At 40.1% G+C, this 22,941-nt stretch overlaps 2 protein-coding genes across 5 annotated transcripts in view; both read left to right on the top strand.

Moving 5' to 3' along the window:
• Positions 1-6,624: 6,624 nt before the first annotated feature.
• NRIP1 (nuclear receptor interacting protein 1) overlaps positions 6,625-22,941 on the top strand; it is a 101,390-nt gene continuing 85,073 nt past the window's right edge. Inside the window, exons 1-3 of one of the 4 annotated variants that reach the window (XM_075909840.1) lie at positions 6,627-6,681; positions 14,239-14,320; positions 15,515-15,592. The gene's annotated coding sequence lies outside the window, so the exon portion shown is untranslated. Of the gene's footprint in view, positions 6,682-14,238; positions 14,321-15,514; positions 15,593-22,941 lie in introns of all 4 variants that reach the window. The other 3 variants (XM_075909838.1, XM_075909841.1, XM_075909839.1) reach the window with 3 other exon arrangements.
• SAMSN1 (SAM domain, SH3 domain and nuclear localization signals 1) overlaps positions 6,626-22,941 on the top strand; it is a 396,747-nt gene continuing 380,431 nt past the window's right edge. The window contains exons 1-2 of the mRNA XM_075909843.1: positions 6,626-6,681; positions 14,239-14,320. The gene's annotated coding sequence lies outside the window, so the exon portion shown is untranslated. The remainder of the gene's footprint in view (positions 6,682-14,238; positions 14,321-22,941) is intronic.

The raw sequence follows: 22,941 nt of genomic DNA, 5'->3' as shown, positions 1-22,941 counted from the left end.
ACATAACATAAAATATACTATATAGGATATGCAGCACAGTTGAGTAAACAGTAAAATAATATCCTCATTTCCTGCATCAGAGTAGTTAAATTAGGAACATTTATATTCATGTACTTTCTTAATATGAATACGGAATTATACGTATATGTTATGAAACATTTATTTACTGCTTCGTTTACTTTCAAAGCTGAACAGAGGGAACAACACTCAACTTGTCCTATCAGTTGTTTCCTAATGCTAATGTCTCACACTTTTTTTCTTTTTATTGTTGGATACTGGCTGCCAGTTTTCAATATGTATAATTTGTACATAGTGTTCATTTTATTTTAGAACATACTGTTTCAACAACATGGTTCGTCTCATCTTAAGAACCAATACAAAAAAGGTTATGCAGATCAGATGATAGCCAGCCAGCAACCTGATACTCTAACACAATGGTGTGGTACTCTGATAAACATTGGCTGTTTTGTCTGACAGAGGGCCAAATCCTTTGATTGTTACTCAGTTTTTTCTCACGGATGTAAGTGACGTCTTTGCCTGGATAGACCAAGGTAAGGGCAAAGTCCTAAAGACAAATATACATAGACTAAAGATGTAACCATAAAAAACTGGGACATCTCCATATGTAGCAATATCATTAACCCATTCATACCGTGGGGTTTTTCACTTATGTCTGCTATACTGGCATTTTCTGATGTCATCCCTGGAAGTAATAATGCCAGACTATTTTGCTTCTAGATGTGAGTTCATACTGTCAATAATGTTGATTTGTCAGTGTATTAGAACATAGCTAGGAGTACAACATTTTTCAGGGTTTTTTCAGGGACTGCCATCAAACTTCAGTCGTTTTGGAAGTCCTAAATGTATTCCCATGAGTAAGACCGAAATCAGGTATTTGCTACCCAGATATGTTAAAACTGATAGTTATTTAAGCCTCATCAAATAACATTTGTACAGCTTTTTGTGATTCTTACATGAAAGGTGAAATCTGTGTACAAAGTATTATTTGTTATACTCTGACACAAAACATAAGGATTAAATGGTAGTTGCTACTTGGGATGTAGGCATGCACACACATGCATGTGTGTGTGCAAACATGCAAGTAAATGCAAACAAGCCCTAGCATCAAGGTTCCCTGTAAGCTGCGTGGCAGCACAGCCCCTTCCCTAGCCAGGCAGCTGAGGGGCTGTGCTGCTGCCCAGCTTACAGGGAACCTTGCCTAGTAGTGTGTGTCTCAAAATAAATACACTACACCGGAAGCATGGAGAAAACCAACTACATACTGCAAGCATATGGTGTTTCCATAAGAGTTTGTAGGGTACAACGGGCTTCACGTTTCAGCAACTGAAAAGGCTATAACAACTGGTCGTTGGATCAAAGAGTCTTATGCTTAGATCAAAGAGTCATTATAGGAAATCTATGTTAAAATCATCTAGAGGGTTCTGATAATGAAACAGTGAGAAATATTTTAGAGTAGTCCATCCATCTGAAAAATTACAGGAACACAGAAGAATGTAAAAACAAAAAAAGAACATAAATATAGAGGAACATGAGGCACTGAGGGTACCTCTTGTGAAATGACTTTTCTTGACAATATATGTAAAAAAGATTTGATTTCAAAAGCAACATCAATATGAATGTTAAAAGAATTCACAGAACCTCTGTAAATATACAAAGTTTTATAATTTTGGATGTAAATATGTTCATTTTCCACAGGCATAAACTTTTGATTTTTTTTGATATACAGGCAGTCCTCAGGTTACGTACTAGATAGGGACTGTAGGTTTGTTCTTAAGTTGAATCTGTATGTAAGTCGGAACTGGCGTCCAGATTCAGCCGCTGCTGAAACTGATCAGTTTCAATAGCGGCTGAATCTGGACGCCAGTTCTGACTTACATACAGATTCAACTTAAGAACCCCAGGCATCCCCAAGTCAGCTGCTGCTGAAACTGATCAGCGGCTGATTCCAGGAAGCCCGGGGCAGGGGCTTCCTGTAGTCAGCCACTGGTCAGTTCCAGCAGCGGCTGACTTGGGGACGCCTGGGGCAGAGCAGCTGGGGTGCTGATGGGTTGGTCCAGTAGCACCGTCGCTCCTCGGCGCTACTGGACCAACCCGGCAGCACCTCAGCTGCTCTGCCCCAGGTGTCCTGATTCAGCCGCTGCTGAAACTGATCAGCAGCGGCTGAATCAGGACTCCTGGGGCAGAGCAGCTGGGGTGCTGCCGGGTTGGTCCAGTAGCGCCAAGGAGCGGTGTTGCGGGACCAACCGGCAGCGCCCCACCTGCTCTCCCACAGGCCCTGGGCTTTGCTCCACGTCTCCCTGGTCTGCTGGGGCGGGGGGGCACTAGCTGCGCCCCCCCCCCCCAGCAGACCAGGGACACGGGGAGCAAAGCCGCAGCGGCGGTGAGGTGCCGCGCCTCTGAGGCTTTGCTCTGGCAAAGCCTCAGAGGCGAGGGACCCCTCCACCTCCCCGGCTTTGCTCCTGGTGTCCCTGGTCTGCTGGAGACGGTCCCCAGCAGACCAGAGGCACCGGGAGCAAAGCGGCAGTGGCGGCGGAGTCCCGCGCCTCTGAGGCTTTGCCACAGCTGCCTGCGAGCTCCGGCGCGAGAAAGCCCCGTTCGTAAGTGCGGATCCGACATAAGTTGGATCCGCGTAACTCGGGGACTGCCTGTATAGGTGTGGTTACTTCCCTTTGCAAATACCCTTATATAAAGATTCCATTTAATTTTCACTCAGTGATTACAGACTTACTATTCACACCCACAAGGCAATGTATGAACAGTGGTGTTGTCCACACAGAAGTGATCACTCTGAACTAATTCAGCCTCCAATTGTATCAGTGCAACTTCCATAGATTTCAGTTAATTCTCAATATTATCTATTGATAAGAAGACAGATACGGCTCTTCTTATTTGAGGTATGTGAATGAAGAGCACTAGCTCAGAGTCCACTGTTATTATTGTTCAGGCAAAACTCTCATTAAGTCAGTGATGCAACAAATGTCAGTGTGATTTTTTTTTTCACCAGTGTAAAGGGTCACACTACTTGGTGGTCTGACTGTATGAAGGGACTTCCCAAAAGTGGATAATCAGACATATTGTATGAATTGAAATAAGTTGAATCAAAGATGTAATTTAATCACCTGTCCACAAACATAATAAACTATTTTTGAATGAGATTTTTGTGCAATTTATTTCTATGAAGCCATCTAACTTTTCTAGCATGTTACAAGCATGGTTTAAATTTGTCACATTATGGCTGGTTGTCAAAAGCCAAGGACTTCATTGTTCTAATGGAGAAAGGTAGTTGTTGTTTTCAGAAGAAAGCCTAAGAGGAGAATAAATATAACCATAGTTCATTTTTACTGTTCATAAAGCACTTTTCATTGTTTAAATCTAGATTAGCCTGATCCAGCTCCAATTGAAATCATGGGAGTTTGGAAGTTCTGCGAGATGCTCTTACAAATATATGTTCCATGCAGGAAAAAGGGGTTACCCATTTATATATTTTATTTCAGCATCAGACAATCAATTTTTTCTAGCTGGAATGTATTTTAGATTTGTTAATCATTTAGAAAATAATTTTCCCCAGCATAAAGGTGATCAAAGAAAGTTATGTGTAAGTCAATAATATTTAAACTGTTTTCCACAGCTAAATAGATCAAATTTGTACTTCAAGTTTGTAAAAAAATGCAATTACATTTTTATTTTGAAGGGGTTAATAATACAAAGGCATATTTGCTTTTGATCTGTATGAAATTTTTGGTGAGGAATGTAATATGTAAGTAGAAATGGCTCACTGGCTTTGGCAAATAGGAGTTTACACTTCACAAATGTTAAGCACAGTACCAGCAACTTTCCAGTAAGTGCTTGTAATTCTGGGAAGCAATTCAACAGTAACTTCAACTTCTATAAATTTTATATTTCTTTCAAGACCAATTCAAAAGTAGTCTGCTTTCTGTTATAAAAAGTCTTGGACATGTAGATGATTTGACAATAAGGAAGCCCCTAAAGCAAAAACTGAAAAAGTAGTCCTCAACCCTATACTTCTGTAATGAAAAAATGTACTCAGACAATCTACTGTGTGTGTGCGCATCACACATGCACATATGTACACTGCTTTTGTTGGGGAAGTGAGCACTTATTTGGCTTTGGTTCAAAACTAGCTACACAAAGAACTAATAAATATATTCATATAGCTTGATAAAGTCTTGCAGACTGATTCATTTTTTTTAAATGTTTTTGTTTTGGGCTAGATTATTCATATGGAGTAGTAGTTATTTAGCAGTGTCACTTGAACTGCCAAGAGAGAACAGATTGTGAGTAAGGGTGTCAGAATCTAGCCCCGTATAAATACAATTTAAAATACTGAAAATAAACTGGCTTTAAAGGACCACATTGCCTAATATAATATTAGCTGATTACACCATATACAGCTGTTCATTTTATATTTTGCTAAGAGTCCTATTATAGATTATTTCAGATAAGGATTCTTACTATTGCTTGTTCACAGTTCTTCATTTTGTAGGTTCCTTCTCTATGCAAGACATTCCCTAAGGTTAAGAATGAAAAGGTATCTACTACAGACATATTTGATTGAAATAGCTGGTAAATTGCTGCAGTAATGAGAAAATTCCCGTTCTCTTGGATACTTCAACAGCTTAGCACTGAGACATTTTTTAGATAAAAAAATTAAGAAAGAAATTAAACATTAAAGAGATATTCTTTAAAATCAAAGGGCCTGCTTCCATGGAAATCATTGGCAAAACTCTCTTTTAGTGTTAGGCAGAATCAAGCCATAGCATTGGTTTATACTTTATAATAAAGAAACTAATTTTTGGAAGATTTTGATGTGCAGATGCAATGCTTTAGGAAATGCTGGTGTGTGTGTGTTTTTTAAGTGGTTAAAAACACAAGACGATGAAGTTTGCCAGATCTCTCATCGGCTTAAAAATAGGTCAAGTAATACATGATTAGTTCTGCTAGTACTCAATTCCTACATTCCAAAGTACAAGAGATTTTGCTTAATATTTCAACATCCTCTTTCATTCATTAGTCTGTAGACTAAAAATACTTGGCTTTAATAATGTGTACCTCTCTTGTTTTTTAAACTGAAATCCAGATGCTATTTGTGTAGTTATAATATATGTTTATTAATTAAAAAAAAGATGTTTGAGTATACTCATTTGTTAGTTTTTTTAAACATGTATTTTAGGTCTGATTTCTCTCCGGAACATTTGCCTTTGTTTTGGATAGTTATTTGCTTGTATGTGGTTGTAAATGTATTTTCTTTCCTCTTTCAATACTTTATTTTTAAAAAGATGAATATTCTATGTTGTTATAGAAAAGGCAAGCATTGCCTTATTTTTTGCTGTGTACATAAAAATCTTGAAGTGTTTAGAAAAGTATGCATGAACCCATTTGTTATGTTTACAGACTCTGCACACAATCACTCTATTTGAATAGATAGGATGTAACCAAGGTCAGACATGTTGTGGTTTTGCATATATAAAACAAATATGGCAGCAGTATTTCACATATATATATTCACATTTTCCCTCAGAATGGCACTAACAGACCTTTTAGCCAAAGAAATTAGACATTAGATGTAATTGCAGGGCAGGTGGGTGAACAATGTCTTCTTTGCATAGGTTTGGACAATACCTCACAAACTATTTGGTAACCCAGAGTAAGTTAAACTCAAAGTTCTGTTCAGCCTTAGCTACCCAAGTTAGCACTTCACTCAAATATTAGAAAGGCAAAGATTTAAGACCAATTACATGAATTTTGTCTGTGCAAATGCTGGTTCAGTAGGCAGGACTTGGGAAAGAAAGGTCTGTTTTCTCTCCTGCCTTCCTTTCATCACTATAGTCAACTCTGGTGAACTGAACAATGTCCCCATATGTGTTTTTCTTTTCTTAAATCCCAGCTTCTGGAGCCATGTGATTGGGGAACCCCATAGTCACAAAACCAAGAAGGTAATGAGAAAGAAACCCACATTTATTATTCTCCAAAGCTCATTTGTTTTAACCAATCTCAGGGTTTTTTGGGGGTGCTGGCTTCCTGATTTTGGAGTGCTGGCGCTTTTGCAGTACCCCGCCCCTTTCCAGTCTCACTCCCAGGCTGGGCTCGAGTTCAAGCCAGACTGATATGCTGGGAGATATTTACCACCTAGTCGTCCACAAGTCTCCCTGAGGCCAAGAGAGCCAGCTTGAGAAGGGGGGAGGGGGGAGCAGTTTCCCTTGCTCTGTTACCTCCGTCGCTGAGGCGGGAGGGGCCAGGAAAGGGTTAAGCAGAAACTTGGCCGAGGAGCTGAGCGGCATGGAGAGGGGAGGGACTGGGCTGCGCTCAGCTGGGTGGAGAGGGAGGGGAGGATGAAAGTCAGCCTCACAGCCATTGCAGCAGAGCGAGCCGGGGCGGAGGGCAGGCAGCGAGCGAGCGAGCGGTGTGTGTGTGCGCGCTGCCTGGCAAAGGCGGCTGCCCAGCTTGAGGTGCAGCCAGACGGGAGACTCACTCCCCCGTCCCCGCTGCTGCCCCCCAGCTCGCCGCCCCCTGCCCTAGGAATGCTCCCCGGAGCCCGGCCCTAGAGGAGTCCTCGCCGGGGCGCTGCTGCCGCTGCTCGGCTCTGCAGGCGGGAGAGGGACGCGCAGCCCGGGCCGGAGGAGCGCCGGGCTGGCGGCGGCGGTGAGTGCGCGCGGCTGAGCCCGGCCGAGCTGGGGAGGGTGGGAGGCGGGCGGGCGGCTGGGAACAATGCGGGGTGGCCGCAGAGCGGGCGCTGCTGCTGGCTGGGCAGGGAGGGATTGTTTCCGGTGACAACCCTCCCCCCCCCCCCCCCCCCAGCTGTTTGCCTCGGGCGCAGGAAGGAAGCGAAAAGTTTGGCCCCAGATTGCGGCTTGGGGGCAGGGATCGTGGCAAAGTTTGTGGCCGCCCCACTCGCCCCGCAGCCCCCGAGAGACTCCCGCTTCCTCCGGCCACTGCCCGGCTGAAGGGCTCTGGCAGCGCCAACTCCCTGCGCGGGAGCTGCACTTGCAGCAGCTCCGCGGGGCTGGGGAAACGAACCCTGGGCCCCCGAAGCATTAGACCAGGCTGCTCACAATTCCCCCTCCCTCCTCGATCTGTCGCCGCCTCTTGCTTGCACGGTAGCCGGCAAGGCCATGCTTCCCTATGCTCCCCATCTTGTTAGTCATTCCTCATCTCCCCTGCCAAAGGCGCCTATACTTTATAGTAGGCTAGGAGGACCCCCGCCCCCTTGACCCCACCTGCTTATGTCCCACAGCGCTTCCCCCACCCGCGCCAAAAGTTGCTTTCTCACCATTTAACTTCCATGACGTGCAGCCCTTTGGGGGCATTTCTTCTTTCCCTTTTAAAGCCAGAGGCTGGTATTTTAGTATGTATTGCCACATACAGACTTAGTGTCTCTAAACCTCTTCAAGGTTGCCTTTTCTCCCCTATTAAATTAGAGTGATTGTGGGTTTTTCTTGTTCCTCTCAATTAGTAACGCTACTTTGAACAAACCAAAATGTACATAAATGTGCTTTTGGGGCATTGGGTAATAAATTAGGTTTATGCAGTCAGACACCTTCCTGCACTGTACTGTGTTGCACAGCATACTGTTTCTCTCCCTGGAGAGTGGTGGTGTGCATTTTTGTTATGTTTTTAATTAAAAACACAATGGTGGTACTGGAAATACTCCACACATGCAGATGATGTTTTAAGAACTATGGAGTTTCAGACTTTGGGAATGATTCAGCGTTAGAGAAGCTCGTATGCTGTTGATTCATTCTATTACTTCTTTCGCTCTGTTGTGACAAGATACCTTTCCATAAGAGAGTTTTATTTAATTCTGGGGTATTTTGTGGGTATTTGGCCTGAGTGCTAGCAACTGAATATCAAAACCAGTTAGAATTTCACTGAGTCATGGCAATATATATTTATCAGCTTTATAGAATTTGCAGAGGATCGTAACGCAACACAAAACTTGATTTAAGAAAAAAATACTTCTGAAAAGGTGTGTGTGTGTGTGTGTGTGTGTAATCTGTCCTTGTGTTTATGATGCAAAGCCTCATTTAAAAAAAAAAGTTAGTTGCTGTCTTAAAGGTTGTTGTACTAGAAGCTGGAATGTGACACTTACGAAAGTTGGAGGTGAAGCTGTTTTGTGGTTCATCTAATATAATTTAAGGGGAAACTATTGCTGTAAAGTGAATTTTATAAAGACATATTAAAACAGCAAAATTGCTAGAACTAGAGTTGACATCTCAGGCAATGCGCTCTGTTGCAGGGTATCTAAATTCAGAGCAAATAAAGGGTTTCTGCTGCCTTGCTGTGCTCTGAAACTTGTTAACTTATCAGCATTCCCTCCTTGTACAATCTGAGACAAGACTTACAATTGATGTTTAACTGACAGAAACAGTTAACTTGTAAGTTCAGTATACATACTTATGTGCAAGTAATTGTAAAGGTTACTTGAATCCATTATGATGCATACATCTTCAGAGGGAAATTTTTAATTTTTTTTTAAGAACCATCTTCAACTGGGGGGAGGTCAGAACGTATAGATTTATTATTATGATACTAAAACCTGTACTAAGTAAAGAAGTAATAAGTGATGAGTGTCGCCATTTAGTAAGCTTGAATGGTTTATTTAAATGTTGACTTTGTTGACTGTTTTATGTTGTATCTTATTCTGTAAATGACATGAAGGGGAAAAATTGATTTAAAACAACAACAGAGGTTCACTATAGGTCGTCATGGAGTTAAAACCTGAGTGAACTGAAATACTGATCTTATTTCCCCTTAGTTTCTGCTTAATATGAGATCAGTTAAAAGGAAGACACAGGCTTGCTAGCTAATGGCTTATCACATTGTCCTTGAAGATACATTTTTTGTTCTTTTTGCAAAGTGATGTAGTCTGGCAAAAGAAGGTTTCTAGAAATCTTAAATAGGATTTCAGGAACATTGATATTGTCTTATGTGACCTCATGAACAAACTGGGGAAATACAACTTAGGTGAATGGATAATTGGTTCTTTCCTAGAGAGTAGTTAGCAGCAGCTAACCATCAAGCATGAGGGGAATAACCAGTAGGGTACAGCAGGCAGCGGGACCAACAACAACCATGGGCCCCAGGGCCAGGTGTGTGGGGGGGGGACACAATCTGCGCCCTCAAAAGGGGTGGAAGGAACAGGGCTGAGGGCAGTCAGCCCATAGCGCTGTCTAGACCTTAGCGGACACCACCCCTCAGCCTTCAGAGCCATGTGGAGCCGCACTTCAGCAGCAATTCAAAGAAGCCTGGGGTTCTGGTGGCCTCTGAGAGCTCTGGGCCTCCATGAATTTCCAGGCCCCAGGGCAATTCCTTGTGGGCAGGCTCACCAACAGGAGATGATGGGGGGGAGGGATAAGTTGTGGGTCCAATTCTGTTCAACATTGCCATTCTCTAAATCACTGATGAGAGAGAGAGCGCATTTATAAAGTTTGCTGATGATACCAAGCTTGCGGGGTGGGCTTTTTGCGAGTATTTTGGAGGATAGGATTTAAAATTCAAAATGGTTTGGGCAAACTGGGGAGATGGTCTGATGTAAATAGGATGACATTGAATAGGGACAGATGGAAAACACCCCACTATGGAAGGCATAATCAGTTGCACAAATGGGAAAAAATGCATAATAAGTAGTGCTGAAGAGAGTGATCTGGGAGGACATAGTGGCTCATGAATTAACTGTGAGTGAACAATGTGTGTTTGTTTGTTTTTTTGCACAATAGTGTTACAAATATTCTGTGATGTGTTGTAAGAGACACAAAAAGTAATTCTTCTCTACTCTGTTCTGATTAAGCCTCAGCTAGAGGATGGTGTTCAATTCTGGACATCATATTTCAGGAAAGAGGTGGGCAAATTTAGAGAAGGTCCAGGTACAGAGCAGATTAACAAAAATGCTTAAAGGTCTAGAAAACATATTCTATGAGGGAAGACTGGACAAATTGGGTTTGTTTAGTCTGGAGAAGGGAAAACTGAGAGGGGGACATAAAAGATTGTCACACAAAAGGAGAATTGCTCTCCTTATCCTCTTATGCTAGGACAAGAAGCAATCGGCTTACATTACAGCAAGGGTAACTTTGGTTGTACGTTAGGAAAAACTTTGTGAGGGTGGCTGTGGAATCTCCGTCAGTGGAGATTTTTGAGAGGTGCTTTTCTGACCTCATCAGGGAGGATATAGATAGTACAGGTTGAACCTCTTTAGTCCAGAACTCTCTGGTCTGAACATTTCATTATCTGGAATGATTTTAGTTGGCTACAGCCACAAAAAGTCGACATCTGGCTAAGTTTCCCACAATCCCATAAACTTTGTTTACAGCCACGAGTCCTAGCTCTCAGTGCTCTGTGCTGTTTAGGGGTAAATTAGAACTAAATGTCTTCTAGCAGCCCAATGAGCACTGGATGTGTTGGTATTGCTGCTACACAATATTGACCTCCAAACAAGAAAGTTTACTGGACCACAGGAACTGGTCAGGTTCCGAGGGTGCTGGACTAGAGAGGTTCAACCTATACTTAGTTCTGTACGGGGAGCTGTCAGATTATGAGCTCAATTTGTTTTATGTGATTGAACATATGTCTAAATGTGCTCCAAGCGAGCCTGTTGAACTGCATTTCACACAGTAGCCTTGCCCAGGAAAGATGCTGTTTATGGTTGCTCCAATCTCAAATATATTAGAAATGAGGAGGAAAAGTATGGAAAAAGGTAATAAAATAATTAGGGGGTATTCCATTTGAGACGTTAAAAAGACTGGGAGTTGGAACAAGGTAGTGAAGGGGTGGTGTGATATGAGGTCTATAAAATAATGACTGTGGAGCAGGTGAATAAGGAAGTGTTATTTACCCCTTCCAATAATACAAGAACTCTGGATTACCCAAGGAAATTAGTAGGCAGCAGTCTTAAAAACAAAGAAATCAACACACATTCAATCTGTGGAACTCCATTGCTAGGAGATGCAGTGAAATCTGAAATATGTGGATTCAAAACAGATACGTTCATGGAAGACCCATCGATCAGTGACTGTTAGCCATGATAATCAGGAATGCAACCTCATGCTTTGGGTTGCATAACCTCCGTCTGCCAGAAGCTGGAAGTGTATGAGAGGGTGTCGATCATTTGATGGTTACCTGGTCCATTCATCCCATCAGGCTCTTGGCATTGTTTTCTGATAGTAGCCAATACAGTGGGCTAAATGAACCACTGGGCAGACGCAGCGTAGTACAGTCACTGGAAAGTCATCAGGACTAGCCATAAGGTTTAACACTTCTCATTTGTTTATGGAAAGCCCCATAGCATTGTGGACAGAACTGTGGTACTTGGATTCCAGGAATAATACTATTTGGTGTTTTCTTGCCCCTCGTTTAGAGTATGACACACCTAGGCTTCCTGGTAAAGGAAGCAAGAGGCAAGTTAAGAATTTGTAGAGGAGGCAAACTTCAGAGGAGAAAGAGGTCACATCTTGCTGTCTAGCCTCTGGCCAAAGAAACTAACTTGTCTTTTATGGAGGAATGTAAATTGATGTTGGGACCTATTTCTTTTTATAAGGAGGGCGTTATTTAATTAGTTTGACTTTGAAAAAGACGACATGTTCTCAATTTTTATATGTATATTTTATTTCTAAATGTGTCTGTGTCTACAACAGAAGAAAAAGAAGTTTTGTTCTAGACATAATCAGAATAGAGCCAGGAGCTGCTGCCTATTTGGAAGAATGCCTGTCTTCTGTCTCCGATGAGATTCTTTGAAGTTGATCTTCCTGAATTAAAAAAAAAAAAATCTTATGTGAAGTACAGTATTCTGGCTTTCCTTAAACATATCTATTTTTGAGGAGTGAAATGAAGTGAGAGAAATACATTTAATAAGAAAGTGTTTTGCTTTGTATAGTGGTGGGGTTTTTCCCCCAATGATTACATGGAACAAGGAATGGCAATACAGAAGAAGCGTGTTTAGATTTAAAAAAAATATATATTGAAGAAAATATCTTGCTGAGCACTAAGATCTGCAAAAATGAAAATCCTCTAAAGAAGCATTGCTTCCCTCTCCTGTCTTACCCCTTTTCCTCAATTTTGTGAGTCGTAATGGTTTGTTGTGAGAGAAGTGGATGATGTTACTATGATTAATACATTAATAAAAATTACCATTATGCTCACTTCTCTGTCCTCTGTGCACTTGAAGTGAAAATGAAGTGAGAGAGACTCTTGACTCCGACTGCAATGATAACCTAATTAAAATTTACAAAATGGGGACTTATTTCTGTTTTTAGTGAGGCCAGATAGCTTTTTGTGTACTTGGGGAACATGTAAGCGATGTATTATTTGAGGATAGTTAGCTGTTTTTTCCAAAAAAGATTTATAGTATGGTGGCCCTTAAGGATTTTTGGGTGACAGCAGTTGTCCAGAGGGCATCCGGTTTATCTGTAACTGACCGGGAGGCTTTGACTGTGCTTCTCTTGGACAATGACCCTTGTGATAAGTTTGCAACTTGATTGCCCCTGGTTAGGTAACATTGTTAAAACTATCTTTAGAATTCCTTGGAAGTTCATCTGGAAGCTTGTTTAACTGGTGAACATTAAAGCTGGTTGTCTCTACAGTAGATGGAACTGTTGTGAACACCCAGCACAGATGCTCAGGTCTCTAAGCTGGCTGGCTACTTGTTCTCCTCAGGGTGCAGTTGAAGGCATGTAGGTGATAACAAGTCCCCCCCAGCTTTAAAAGGTAATCTCAGAGTGGTAATTGGTTAAAACAGAAGTCCAGATTTAAGAGTTACACACGTACAGCTCTATTGGTCTATTAAGGCATGGTAATAGTGACAGCTGTGGGAGCAGCAGATTTAAAAAAATTACTCTGTATTTGAGAGTGTGTGTTTGTTCAAGAACTGCACCTATCCGGTAAGACTTAGGACCACCAAATTTGGAACATAGCTTCCTCTTATTATATCTTAAAGCAAGGTAAAGATTTGGTGTGCTGGGAAAATGGGATGCGCCTGGAATGCAATTGTCTCTCATAAAACCATACAGAAAAGAGACAGGATCACTAGGCAGGTAAAAGGGGCTGGATAGGGGCATGGCCACCCATCTGGGACTGCCCTATCCTGGATCTTCCCACTCTCCTATGTGCCATTTAGTGGGGAAGAGCTGAAGCTTCCCCAGCCCCAATTTGTACGTTGCGGACAGTTCCCCTTCATCAGGGAGCAAGAAGAAAGTGCACAGTTTGCAAGTATTCCTCATTCTGGCTGGGGAGCAGAAGGGGCAGATGGACCTGCCCCAGCTGGGGAACATGCTGTCCCTGCTAGAGCTGCAGTGGCCACAAAGAGACCCTTCTCACCTGGCCCCAAGCTGCTGTGGGGAGAGGGGGCTCAAGTAGTCCCCTGACCCCAGGGCAGCCTGCATTCTGATCGCTCAGCCCCTCCACAGAGGAACTTCCTGTCTTTTTTCCCCCCCAATCTTTAGAATTTTTAGGATGTACAGTATGATGTATATTGCATAACAGGTTCTGCTATGGCCTGATAGTTTCCTTGTTATGTTAATTTTAATATGGGTCCTTTTCAGAAATCATGACCGAAGTATTTTTTTGGAAGTGACTCTCAAGTGTTATGTCACAATCATAATATAGCAAGTCCAAGTTTTAAAAAAAAAATCAAAGAATTATTGTCTTTGCATTCAAAGTTCAAAACTATCGTATCCATGTAAGAACAGTGATAGAGATGTAGCCGTGTTAGTCTGGTGTAGCTGAAACAAAATACAGGACTATGTAGCACTTTAAAGACTAACAAGATGGTTTATTAGATGATGAGCTTTCGTGGGCCAGAGCCACTTCCTCAGATCAAATAGTGGAAGAAAATAGTCACAACCATATATACCAAAGGATACAATTTAAAAAAATGAACACACATGAATAATAAACCATCTTGTTAGTCTTTAAAGTGCTACATAGTCCTGTATTTTGTTTCATGTAAGAACAGTGATCTTGAAAATACACTTTCCAAGTAGTTGGGTAATACATTTTTCTGTGTTCACTTCAACGGTAGTGCTGTCTGAGAGGCCTAACTTTCTGAAGTTCAAAGTAATGTTTATTTTCCTGATATAAACTTAAGCTGCAAATGTTAACGCACCCGGTGAAGTGTTACCTCCCTAACAATAAACCAAAACCTAGGTGCTGGGATAGAGAACAGTTTCTGCATACACTCACAATCTTGTTTTCTTCCCCCCCCCCCTACAGATCAAGCATGGAATTGTTCTGGAGAACAAATGCATCCTTGGGATTCTGAAGAATAGGCTTCCCAGTTGGGACCAGTTTGAAGGTAAACGTTTTCTTTGGGTTAACTACTTGGACTGTCATTAATTTTAAAAAAAAAAGTCTGACTTTCTATTATATACTTTCAATGTTAGAATTATACAGTACGTCTTAAAGTTATCTATTTTTGAAGAGAAAACTCTCCAAAGCAAGAAATGGAGCTGCTTTTTTTTTTTTTTAATACACCCTCAAAAGGCAGAAATCATGTTTTTGGGTACTATTGAATTTTGTGGGGGGAGGGAGAGAGGGAGGGAACTGGTTTATTGGCCTTAAAATCTTCCAGGAAATGGTTTTGATACTTTTTTTTTTTTTTAAGAGTGGGAGAGGAAAAAAACAGAAGTTTAAGAATGTTTGTTTAACCTCCTATAAAATGAGCCCAGCCCCACAACATATGTAAGATGAGACAGTTGAGCTTCTATGGAAAGTGACTGGTACTTTGGAATGGTTAATGTATATTCTCTATTGGTAAATACGTCAATGGAGTAGTGATAGGAGTTACTATAGAGAACTTTTCCTGGGTGTCTGGCTGGTGAGTCTTGCTCACATGTTCAGGGTTCAGCTGATTACCATATTTGGGGTCGGGAAGGAATTTTCCTCCAGGGTAGATTGGCAGAGGCCCTGGAGGTTTTTCGCCTTCCTCTGTAGAATGGGGCACAGATCACATGGAGGATTCTCTGCATCTTGCGGTCTTTAAACTATTTGAAGGCTTCAATATCTGAGATCTAGGTGAGAGGATTATTCCAGGAGTGTGTAGGTAAGATTCTGTGCATTGTGCAGGGGATCAGACTAGATGATCATAATGGTCCCTTCTGACCTTCAAGTTTGAGTCTTACTTATGGTTTATAGACTTATTACCACTGTCAGTTTGTGGATATCTGCTAACTTTTGTCCCGATTTCCCTTTGGTATAAGGGAATCAGCCATTTAGCCTTGTCCAAAGATTGTAGCATTGGCCATAAAGCAGGTTGGCCCATGGTCACAAAGTGTTGAGGAGCAATTGCCCTGGGGCCTAGAAATTTTTAACAAGGCCTGGGGATTCTGGTCATAGCTGCTACTGGCAGCAGTGGTTCCTGGAGGATTGGGCCCTTTCAATTGCCACTAGAGCATCATGCAGTGCACTCCAGACAGCGAGGGGCATGCCGCAGTCCAGGCAGCACTAAAGGCTTGATTGCCTATGGCCTCACCTCTTCTGCCCCTTCTAGGAGTGCCAAGCTGGCCCCTTCCTCACCTTGCCCAATGAGGCTGTTGGCTCCCCTGAAAGCAGGCAAACGCTTACGCATGTGAGTAACTTTACACACTTGCCTACTGAATTCAGTAGCACTATTTGCATGTGTATTTGCAGAACAAGATCATAAAAGAAAAATGAAATTATTGGAGAGGGAGTGGTTGCAGGAGAATCTGTTTTATATTCTGTACTTTTAGGGGATTAGTTTGCCATATAAACAAAAAAAAGCTGTAACAGAGCAGTCCTCTAATTATAAGACCAATCATACCAACCTGAAAACTGAAAAGTACTTGGCTTATCAACTTCTAATCAATGTGTTTATAATGTATTCTTATTCTGCTAAACCAGTCCTTGTACCACCTGACTGCAGCCCAGATACTGCCAGTGGTGTATGTACTACAGTTTGAGAACATCTGAACTTATATGGTATGTGCAGGGATAAATCGCTAGAAAATCTGAAAGTTGTTGGTAAACATTGGATTAACTGTTGCTTGGGGGGGAGGGGGAAGAAGGGAAGCCGGTGTTTTTCACGGCCCTAATAGACCTAGCTGGTTAAACTTTTTGGTGTAGACCTGGCCCCAGTGCATGATTCTACAGTTAGTTGCATTTGACCATTCAGAAAATCATAGAGGATGGTCTCTTGACTTGCTCTAGTATTTCTTAATTTTGGTAATCAAGATTGTTGTAAAGTCAGTTACGTGACTTTGGCTGACCTCAAAACCACAGTTACAAACTTTTACAATTAAAACCTATGGGTTTAATTGGCCACTTTAAACTTGTAGTCAACAATAGATGATAGTTCTATTCTTTATGCAGTACTGTATTGTGCTTAATGGAAGAGTATCTTTTTAGGGATAGATCACATCATAAATATTATCTACAATAGGCTTTCTTCAAACATCTGTACTTTATTTTTAAAGAATGTGTTTTTGTACAGCACAAAAAATATATTTCCTTCATGGGATCTAGCAATGTAAACAGTAATAAGTGTCTTGCATTACATATTTCAGCTTGTCATAAAAGGTAACTATTCTGTAAACTTGAGGGAATATTTATTAGCTGTTTATGCAAAGCAGATATCCTGATATATTTAAAATTGCTTTTTCCCCCCTCTGTTCATCCAGACCAATGCTACTTTTGAGTAGGTGGCCCAAGTTCTCTGTTACAAAATTTGTACACCTATTGGTGCATTCAGCCTATTTCATTACACAAGCTTACCTTACAAGCTGTTGCAAACTGTTGTGCTGCATTCCATACTGAAACTGCCTCTTGAATTAGAACCAAACACTTGTTTTTGTCATTGGATTTGTTTTTTGTTTTTTTTTTGTTTTTTTGCACTTCAATGTTCCCTCTAATCTCTTCCATCTAGGTGTGGAATAAATTTATGTACACAAGGTATGTGCGACTGTACACCACAGTGGAAACTCAAAACCTTGTTATGGTTGCTCTGCTAATCAGCTGGGTGAGATTTGAATCTCTCCTGAGAAATAGCAATCATCCTGTCTGCTAGAACAGATTTATTCCTTAAAGCAAGAGCTTTCAACCTGTGGACTGCAAATCATGATACTAAATGAGAGGGGAGTCCATTAACATATTGCTGAAAGAGGGGTGAGCCCCAGATACATCTCATCTGGAATGGTCTGTTGTAGGAAAGAGGGTTGAGAAGTGGAAAAGGATGGGAGTCCCTACCTTAAAGATGTTGCAATTAATCTTTTTTTAAGGCTATAGTCTACCAATTGGGAGGTAAGCAGAATCTTACTCTGCATGTAATGAAACTGATGTCATGAATGCTATTGGAAGAGTAAGGTACTACCCAGTTAGAGCAAGGATTGACAGAACCTTGCCATCAGTTAGGAGAAACTGATGTTGTCCAAAAATATAATAGCTTGTTTGAGTGGTGAAGCCCGTAAGCGATCATGCATAGTATAATCCATTCTGATGGCAGTTTTTTTAATTTAAAAACATTGCTAAGAATGGGGATGAGGGAGGATGAGAGGTTGGAGGATGAGAGGAAACATTGAAGTTTAAAAAAAATAATGTACTAATCCAGTGACCTTTTTATTCTAGGGTGTATACTGTACTTTAGTGCAGAAGAGAAAGAAACAGTATTTTTCTGAGTGATGTTTAGTGTTTTCAGTTAATCGTTATGCAGTATCTTCTAGGATTTAACCCTTACATCACTGCCATTTTGCATGCCAAATAAATTTGGCAATAGGATGTCTATAACCTTTGGGTTAACAAAAAAAAAAGCCCTTATGCTTTCAGTAACTTGGCGTTTAATATTTTATAGCAAAGTTTTTAGTTTAGCATATTTGAACTTGTACGCGATAGGGTTAATAGGCTAGAACAAAAGGTCAAAGCATAAGGCATTAGGCTTAATTAAGGGAGAGCAGGAGTGGCAGGAGTATGTGACAGTTAAATGGGTTTCCCACAGACTAATGTCGGTTACAGTGCAGCCATGCCTCAATTTAAGTGGGTTATTTTGTGCAAAGGGCAACAGTGATTAGCAGTTTGACATGCTAGACATTTCTAGCCAATCCCATCTGTTTTAGAGGTTAAAAAAGCACACCTTTATGAGCTGATGGATTGAATTGTGTGCCTGTCTGGTGAAGATTAGAAGTCCAAGGCCAGTGCAGTAAATGTCAGTTACTGAATATTGTACTTTCTTGGTAGTTCTTTGTTTTAACTGCAAACTGTTTTGTAATAGGGATAACTACTCTATAGTGTTATAAATGTTGATGACAATAAGAAAAACACTACAGAGATTCTGAAGCAGGTGTCTTGAATTGAAACATGTCAGGTGTGGGTATTTTAAGTTTTATTTTAAACCTTGAGCTATAACCCTTGTTCATTCTGTAAATAGTTTATTAAAGAGGGAAATGGCTTTTATTAAATTACTTGAAGATTTGGCATGTGTTTAACTTTCTTTAGAACCTTCTTTTTTTAAATGTATTTGTACAGTAGTTAATTGTTTTGGTAATAATTTTACAGCCACAAATTAAGCTGGATGTAAGGCAGTTCTGTAAACTTAAAAATGCTTTTGACTTCACGTCTAACTGCATAATATTCCCTCTACCTTCCCCATTCTGTTATTTGACCAGAATATAGATAGCGTATATGTGATGGTATTTGTTTGTTAATTATTTTGCTATTGCATTGCCTGCTCCTGTGGATAGCTTTCCCAACTGTGTCATAAATCGGTTTATCAGCCTAAAATGAAATGAGTGGTATAGTAAGTCTGACTTTGTCGTCATCTTTATGACTTTGTGAAGTCAGGCAAGTAACATCACTATTAATATAAAACTGTTAAATTGTTGAGGTAATAAAAGTTTTTTTTTTTTTTTTTTTTTTTTTTGTTAACATAGGTTCACACACAGTGAAAAGTGGTTATTCTTCAAGCAGAATTCAGATGATGGTGTTGTATTGTAGGGATAACATATTAATGTATTGAAAATGATTCCCCCAAATGGAAGTGACTCCCCATAATTTGTTCCCCACAACTTAAAGTGTTTAGATTTCTTCTTCTTCTTCTTCTTCTTCTTCTTCTTCTAGATTGTTAAATGTTTAGATTTATTATTATTATTGCCCCTTTAGAATATAATGTATTAGGTCATGTAACTTAGAACTGTTAAGAATATAATCCTATATAGCCAGAAACAGCCCCCCCTCTGTGCTCCAGGGCATGCTCAAGTTTGTGCAAGGGGCTGCTTGAAATTGACATTGCAGAGATACAAATTTTTTTTACACAGAAAAAGCATCTTGCCCTTCTCTGTAGGGAGAGAAGGTGAACAAGCATAAATTTTATAATACTCATTGCTTCACTTGCACTAAATACAAATGTATCTCTGCAATGTCAATTTCAAGCAGCCCCTTGCACAAACTTGAGCATGCCCTGGAGCACAGAGGGGCTTCGCTCCCCACTACCATCACTAGTGTACAGAATACCTGGCCAGTATTCTGTCACAAGCAACTTCCTGGCTGGTAACTATAACAAATACACAGAACCTGGATGAATGAATGTTTATATGTATAAGGGTTAAGTAGTTAACAACGTTGTTTGCTTCTATCTTTTCTTTATTTTTTTTTATTATTATCTTTACAATAAATGTGGCTTTTTGCCTTATCCCCCTCATAAGATCCTGCTTGCTTTTATTTGGTACAACAGTATGATATGATGTGGTAGCTTCAAAGTAAGCACTCCACATTAAATCATTGGCTATGAATGAGATTCACAGTAACATGCTTGGTAGTGCTGCACATTTCTTAAAGGGAACAGATGCAATTAAATGTCTTCATCTGTTTGAGTTTCTTTTAAGCTTTACTAATATTTAAAAATTAGGTTTTTTGGCTTGTCCCATACCTGCGATTTCAGGTGCTATGGCTGTGGCTCGCACAAGTCTATTTTACTGTCGGCATGTGTGTGTTGGATGATGGTGAAGAATAAAATATTAGACTAGTGGTGGAACTCTGAAAACAGTTACACAAGATTGGTATGCATATTTATAATTGATGTATAAAATGAATTTTCCTTTATCACATATCAAGATGTCCTTGTCTTAAAGGAGTTAGTGGAACCTGTTAATCTTTTTTTTTTTTTTTTTTTGAGAGAGATTATTTCCTTTTTAATGTTTTGGTTATAAAGTATGCTGGTATTTTCACTATTTTAAGAGGGGTAAGAGAGCATCATTATTTTGCAGTTTATTAATAACAGGGAGCTGAAATGAGTATGTGAAGCATCTTGTTCTCTGTGGAGTAATATCTATTGAAATTATTTGCCTCTAATACATATTTACACAGAAAAAGCATCTTGCCCTTCTCTGTAGGGAGAGAAGGTGAACAAGCATAAATTTTATAATACTCATTGCTTCACTTGCACTAAATCATTCTTAAATTGCAGAAGGTTGGCTTGAGAGTTGTATAAAAGTGCTTGGCTAGTAAACTAAGGCTGCATAGAGACTTATCTTATTTACTACTAAAACTTGTCAGCTACAGTTAATTGATATGCAGTTGCTTAAAATCAATTGCAATATTTGAGATTTTTATATTCTCACTTGTGTAATATTTAAAATGCTTATATAAAAGACAGTTCAGATAATTTTATTGCTATTGATCACATTTAATACGTTATCCAGTGTAAATATGCTTGGGAATGAGTTGGACTTTGTATCTGTCTTCTGTTGGTCCACAGAATAACATACTCTGTCAGTGTTTATATTTCTTAGCGGTCACCATTACCATCTTTGCAATGCTACTGGTATGTAATTACTTAGTATAGTAAGTACCAATATTTTGTTATAGCCCAAATACTTTTTTTATTTTTGCCTAATTTTAATATTTTGCCTAATTCAGTTTATTAAAGATTCTAATTGTAGCCGTGGTGCTGGATATTTTCTCTCCTAACTCATAGGTGAAATATTGGTCCCACTGAAGTCAGTGATGAAACTCTGATAAGTGATGTTAATACGGTGGCTTTTTCAGCTGCCAACACTTGTAAATAAAGGCGTCCAAAATATTCCCTTTTCATGTCACTGAAAATAGCAATATGGTATTGGTAACAATCCTAGCACAGTTGGCAACCAACATAATCATGCTCTTAACCTTCTGTTCTTCTAATCTGTATTGTGCTCTCAATTAGAACATTATAAAACATTTGTATAAAATATTCATCTTGCTTGCATTGATCATTAAGCATTAAAAGCAATTCTGATTGTCCAGTGTCTTCAGTTTTTGGATTAGCTTCAAAAAGGAAAATGTTACCTAGTTTGGCTTCTTAAAACATTGTTTCTTATCTGTAATTGATGAAAGGCAGATACTTGTTGATCTCCTGCACCCTTAATAATTTGAGAGAAGTGACTGCTGCAGTTTGAGTCAACAGCCCCATGTGTGTGTGTCTTCATTTTACTTTTTCCATACTGTATGACCTTGCAGTCATTGGCTTCAGTCTGGAACAATTCCAAAGTCATGTAAATGAATGTAATTAAGGTATTGCTTATCATCTTGCAGAGTTCAGAGGGAAGCTTATTGGCTAGAAAGGTTTGTTTACTTAAATGGAAGGTCAAGATGAAGTTACACTTTTTTTTTCATAAAATGATTTAGTAATGTTTTTATTTAGCTGCTAAACGAAGTAACATTTGAAAATGCAAATAGTTTTATTTGACCTCAGGGTATTTGCGGAAGCTTGCTTTACTGAAGACATTTATCTCCATTCTGCAGTGTTTGTAGTATGTTGTCTTCCTGTCTCATTTAAAGGACTTATTCATTACAGCTAGTGTTTGTCTCCACCTATCAGTAATGAAGGAAGTACAAAAGCAGCCAGTAATAATTAGTCTACTTATACCATTCTCTCTCTCTCTCTTGGATTCTTTCTTTGTTACTGGTTCTTGGAATTCAGGTCTTGATAATTAACTAATCTCTTCTGACACTTCCTCTCAGTCTAAGCAGAAAATAGTCAAGCAAGAGAAATATTATTTAGTAACTATTAATTTCCTTTTTCTTTTTCAGTCAGCCCTCTGATTTTTGGTCAGAGTAAGGAAAATGGCAGCTGCTAAGACTTATCTCTTTCTTTTCTGTCTAGTTTGATTTAAATACACTCAGTTGTGTCACTTAGATTTTTGGAATTGATGTGTTGTCTTTCTGCTGTAGAAAAGCATATGTTCTTCTCCTGCTTATCTGCCTCGAGTCATTGCAGAATCTGTAGTGCAGAGAATTGGTCCTGGGCCATTCCATCTCCCAGGGGCGGATATAGGGCAGGGTGAGCGGGGCGGCTGCCCCAGGCCCCATGCTTCAAGAAGCCCCGTGCATGTGCTGTGTCAAATGGGGGGGGGGGCACGAAATTCTCATCTGCCCCTGCCATTTCCTACTAGCTAAGTACTGGATTTTTAGGAGGTGTGTCCATAAACCAAACAATTTTGAGTAAAGCCCTTACTTCCAACCACTCTTCATAATCATTTCCCCAGAATGTGTCTTTCCTGGAGTCATTCTAAAAGAGGGGTGAAACCCTGGCTTTTTTTCACTAAGCAAGTACCTCTACAACACAGTGATTGCTTTTTGGCCTGGCAGAGTGAGCATCTGTCTTTCCTTGTAATCTATCACACAGTCTTCTTTAGGAAGAGCACCTTCTCCACTTACCAGAACATTGCTGGGTTTATTATGTGTGTGCGTGAGGCTGACCCACAAAGATAAGGGCATGCTAATGCTTTTAGTTTATGGCAGTGTCCTTTAGCTAAAATACTGGAGATCTGTTTTGTCTTGTTTGAGGCGCTCTAAGACCTGAGGTTCTAGTTCCAGTTTCCCAGGTGTGTGATTTTTTTTTTTTTTTTTTTTTTTTTTGGTGTGGTTAATTTTCTGTCTTTAGTACAGATAACGCCTTGTATTATTATGTTCTTCTTTTCACATGAGGCGAAG

This window comes from Pelodiscus sinensis, chromosome 1, assembly GCF_049634645.1.
Source record: "Pelodiscus sinensis isolate JC-2024 chromosome 1, ASM4963464v1, whole genome shotgun sequence".
Taxonomy (NCBI): Eukaryota; Metazoa; Chordata; order Testudines; family Trionychidae; genus Pelodiscus; species Pelodiscus sinensis.
This window is presented reverse-complemented; position numbering and strand designations above follow the sequence as displayed.